Source organism: Papio anubis, chromosome 20 (genome assembly GCF_008728515.1).
Source record: "Papio anubis isolate 15944 chromosome 20, Panubis1.0, whole genome shotgun sequence".
Lineage (NCBI taxonomy): Eukaryota > Metazoa > Chordata > Mammalia > Primates > Cercopithecidae > Papio > Papio anubis.
Genome location: NC_044995.1, coordinates 26,371,578 through 26,376,830, shown reverse-complemented (window position 1 = coordinate 26,376,830; position 5,253 = coordinate 26,371,578). Strand labels below are relative to the sequence as shown.

The 5,253-nt window shown below is 40.2% G+C and overlaps 1 pseudogene; it reads left to right on the top strand.

The window, feature by feature from the left end:
* The first annotated feature begins 2,274 nt into the window (after positions 1 to 2,274).
* LOC101001873 lies at positions 2,275 to 3,942 on the top strand (annotated as a pseudogene).
* The last annotated feature ends 1,311 nt before the right edge of the window (positions 3,943 to 5,253 follow it).

Below are 5,253 nucleotides of genomic sequence, written 5' to 3'. Positions count from 1 at the left end.
TAGCATGGTATTTCTCCATCTATTTGCTTTCAGTTTATATGTGTCTTTAAGGTTTTTGTAGACAGTGTATACTTGGGTCTTTTTTTTTCGGTTCATTCTGACCCTTTCTCTTTTAATTGGTACTTTTAAACAATTGGCATTTAAAATGATTATTGATATAGTTGGATTAATATCTACCATATTTTTACTGTTTTTCTATTTGTGGCCCTTGTTCTTTTTTCCTATTTTTGTCTTCCACTCTTTTTCTGCTGTTTGGGCTTTTTTTTGTTTGTTTCTTTTCTCTTATTGATCCCTTGCCTGTTAAATACCCCTTTTGATTTTAATTGAGCATTTTTTATGATTCCGTTTTCTCTACTTAGCATATCAGTTATACTTTTTAAAAGCATCTTTTTAGTAGTTGCCCTAGAGTTTGGAACATCTACAGCTAATCCAAGTCCACTTTGAAATGATACTATACCATTTCGTGGGTAATGCAAATGCCTTACAACAATCCTTATTGCTTTCTGCTGTTCCTTATATTATTGCTGTCATTTATTTGACTAACACATCAATATACATAAGCATGAACAGGTACATAGGTATACAAAATCAAATGCATTGTTGGTACTATTATTTGGAACAAATTGTTATCTGTTCAATAGGTAAGAATAAGAAACTAAGTTTCTGTTTTACGTTTACCTCTTCCTTCTCTTATGCTCTTTATGAAGATCTGAATTTCTGAACTATATAATTTTCCTTCTATCTAAAGAACTCCTTTAACACTTCTGGAGTGCAGTGCCGTGATCATGGCTCATGGCAGTCTGAATTCCTGGACTTCAGCAATCCTCCCACCTTGGCCTCCCAAAGTACTGGGATTTCAGGTATAAGCCACTGCACCTGGCCTCTCTCCTTTACTTTCGAAGGATATTTCTCAGGGTATAGACTTCTAGGTTGATAGTTCTTTTCTCTTGGTGCTTTAAATATTTTACTCCACTCTTCTTACTTGCATGCTTTCTAAGAAGTTGGGTATAATTCTTACTTTTGGTTCTCTATAGGTAATATGTTTTTTCCCTCTGGTTTCTTTCAGGATTTTTCTTTCTTATAGTTTGAAAATGATGATTCCTAGATGGAATGTTTATCCTGCTTAGTGTTCTCTGAGCTTCCTGGATCTGTACTTGGTGTCTCATAATAATTTGGGGGAAATTCTTAGTTGTTATTGTTTCTGATATTTCTTTGGTTCCATTTTTTTCTCTTCTACTGATTTTCCCATTTTGCATATGCTACCCCCTTTGTAGATGTCTTGCAGTTCCTGGATATTCTGTTCTGGAGTTTGCAGCCTTTTTTGTGTGTATTTCCTTTTCAGTCTGGAGGTTTCTGTTGAGATATCCTCAAGCTCAGAGATTTCTAGCTTTATTCAGTCTACTAATGAGCCCATCAAGGCATTCTTCATTTCTCCTGCAGTGTTTTTGATCTCTAGCATTTCTTTTTGGTACTTTTTAGAATTTCCATCTCTCTGCTTACATTGCCCAGTTGTGTTTGCATTCATCTAGTTTAGTTTATCCATTAGAGCCTTTAGGATATTAATCATAGCTGTTTTAAATTCCTGGTCTGATCATGTCAACATCCTTGCTATATCTCTGTCTTGTTCTGATGCTTGCTCTATCTCTCAAACGACCATTTTGCCTTTCAGTACGCTTGGTGATTTTTCCTTAACAGCTAGGCACAGTGTCCTGAGTAAGAAGAACGGCTGTAAATGGGCCATTCGTAATGTGGTTTCTTTCGAGTTCTATAGTCCTGTGATCAGGTCTTAGTCTTTGAGTGAGCCTGTGCCTCTAGACTGTGAACGTCACGTGTGCTGCTTTTCCCTCACCAGCCTTACAGAAGACACGATGACTAGAGGGAGCTGGTGTTTGGTATTTCCCTTCTCCCACATGGTAGGCAGGAGCTGCCTGAGGTTATTTCCCCTACCCTAGGTCAGTTTGGCCCTGATAAAACCCCAGCAGGTTATCTTACGGTTAAATAGTTTCTCCTGCGGGCAAACCTTATTAAGAACAGAGACCATCCTGGCTAACACGGTGAAACCCCGTCTCTACTAAGAAATACAAAAAACTAGCCAGGCGAGGTGGCGGGCGCCTGTAGTCCCAGCTACTCGGGAGGCTGAGGCAGGAGAATGGCGTGAACCCGGGAGGCAGACCTTGCAGTGAGCTGAGATCTGGCCACTGCACTCTAGCCTGGGCTACAGAGCAAGACTCCGTCTCAAAAAAAAAAAAAAAAAAAAAAAAAAAAAAAAGAGTGTTTTGGCATGTTTTTAAATGGTTCCTTTTCCTATCCTCCTGCTGGAAACACAAGGGGATATTTCTCTGATATTTGCTTTGAGAACCTGGTAGAGTTCCTGGAGGCAAAACTCAACAAAAGTATGTGTGCTGGGGAATGATTGAGTCCGAGTCCACCTGGAGTTTTCAACGCAGACTTGTCCACACTGTGCAGTTAGTTACTTACAGTTCAGTTTCCCTAACCTGTCACTGTTTTCCCTGGAGGCCTCCGTCCGAGGGTCTTGGCTCCAGTTACTTGTGCTTGTCTGCCTTTGCCTGCCGGTCACTCCAATTTCAGGGGCCATCATAGTTTGCCCTGTGACCTCACTGTTCTTACGCATCTAAGAATTGATTTTTCAGTTTGTTTAGCGGTTTACTTATGAGGATGTAGTGACAATGTCTAAGCTGCTTGCATGCCAGGCCAAAAACTAATAGTCCAACTTTATCTTCGCTTTTTAGGGAAAGTATTTACAAAGGTCCTCACTTTGTCATTCCTGTCAATTACTTTTGAAACTTTTTCTTTAAATGTTTAAAAATCTTCACTGTCTACTTATGAATTTACCATGTTGAGTGCTCTTCATTACTTTCTGTACATTGACGTTTCCACCTGGTTTTCTTTTCCTCCAGCTTGTAGAAGTTGCTTTAATCATGTTTTAAATGGCCCTTCCCGTAATGTGAAGGGCGCGTGAGCGAGGCGCTTGGAGCCATCGTAGGGAGGACCGTGTTGCTTCCCAACATGGTAGAGCTCCTGGAGGTAAAACCTGCTCACCGGTACACCAGGGGTTGGAAAAACCATACTAGACAAAGAACCTGTGTCAAAATCAGGACCGAAATGCATTAATGTGGGTGATTTAGCTCGAGAAGTCTGATCATCGGATATCATGGAGCCTGGCAAGATGGCTTCTCCCAAGAGCATGATGAAAGGTGCACGGAGGATGGCACAAATCCTGAAGGATCTGGGAATTATAGAATATGAGCCAAGAGTTATAAATCAGATGTTGGAGTTTGCCTTCCGATATGTGACCACAATTCTAGATGATGCAAAAATTTATTCCAGCCATGCTATGAAGGCTACCGTTGATGCAGATGATGTGCGATTGGCAATCCAGTTCCACACTGACCAGTCTTACCTCTCCTCCCCCAAGAGATTTTTTTATTAGATATCACAAGGCAAAGAAATCAAACCCCTTTCCATTAAACCATATTCAGGTCCTAGATTGCCACCTGATAGATATTGCTTAACAGCTCCAAACTATCATCTGAAATCTTTACAGAAAAAGGCATCAACTTCCACGGGAAGAATAACCGTCCTGCGGTTAAGTGTTGGTTCAGTTACTAGCAGACCAAGTACTCTCCCGCACCAGGCACACCAACCCCACAGACCGTGTCTGTTCCAACTAAAGTAGGGAATCGCGTGTCCCTCACAGGGCAAAGGTTTACAGTACAGATGCCTACTTCACAGTCTCCAGCTGTGAAAGCTTCAATTCCTGCAACATCAGCAGTTCAGAATGTTCTGATTAATCCATCATTAATTGGGTCCAAAAACATTCTTATTACCACTAATATGGTGTTACCACAAAATACTGCCAATGAATCATCAAATGCGTTGAAAAAACGTGAAGATGTTGATGATGACTATGATAATTTGTAAGCCTTTCTTTCTTTTGAGACATGGTCTCGCTCTGTCACTCGAGCTGGAATGCAACAGCACTGATCATAGCTCATTGCAACCCTTGGGCTCAAGCAATCTTCCTGCCTCAGTCTCCTGAGTACCTGGGACTATAGACACATATCACCAGGTCCAGCTAATTTTTAAATTTTGTGTAGAAACAGGGTCTCACAATGTTGCCTAGGCTGATCTTGAACACCTGGGCTCAAGTGTTCCATCCTCCTGCCTTGGCCTCCCAAAATGCTGGTATTGCATGAGCCCCACCATGCCTGACCTGGTTTTCTTCTCTAGCACTTTGAAGATGTTTTCCGTTGTCTTTTGCACTTCATGGTGCTGTGTTATTTTTTATTAGTCTTATTTCAGTTCCACTGTAGGTAGTATGTGTTTTCCTCCAGCAATCTAATTATGATATGCATAGGTATATTCTTTGTGTTTAGTCTTGTCAGGGCCTGTTGAGTATCTTGGATCTGTAGATTTAGAGTTTTCATCAAATGTGGAAATATTTTGGCCGTATTTTTTCCAATGTTGCCCCAATCTCCTTTTCTCCTGTTTCTGGAACACCAATTATATTTATATTATATAGCTTTTTTTTTTTCTTTTCTTGAGACTGAGTATCGCTCTGTCACCCAGACTGGAGTACAGTGGTGAGATCTTGGCTTACTGCAACCTCTGCCCCCAGGATTCTAGCAATTCTCCTGCCTCAGTCTCCCAAGTAGCTGGGATTACAGGTGCCTGCCACCATGCCCAGTTAATTTTTTTGTATTTTTAGTAGAGACGGGGTTTTGCCATGTTGGCCAGGTTGGTCTCAAACTCCTGACCTCAGGTGATCTGCCTGCCTTGGCCTCCCAAAGTGCTGGGATTACAGCCGTGAGCCACCATCCCCAGCCTATTATATACCTTTTATTGTCCCATAAGGTCACTGAGGCTTGGTTCATTTTGTTTAGTCCTTTTTCTTTCTGTGTTTAATTATGGTTAATTTTTATTGATATATCTTCAAATTCACTAAATTTTTAAAATTTTTTTGCAATGTCTGATTTCCTCTTGCACACATCCAGTAAATTTTTTGTTTCAGGTATTATATTTGAACATGCCTAGAGGAATATACCCATATACCTCTAGGATTTCCATTTTTTTAAATAAAAATTTTAATTTCTCTACTATGTTAATGATTTTCTTTAAATTTCTAAGCATATTTATAATAGCTGTTTTAAAGTCCTCATCTGCTCATTCTATCATTTCTGTCCTATTTGTGTCTATTCCTACCTGGCTGTGGGTGACAATTTGGATCTTATT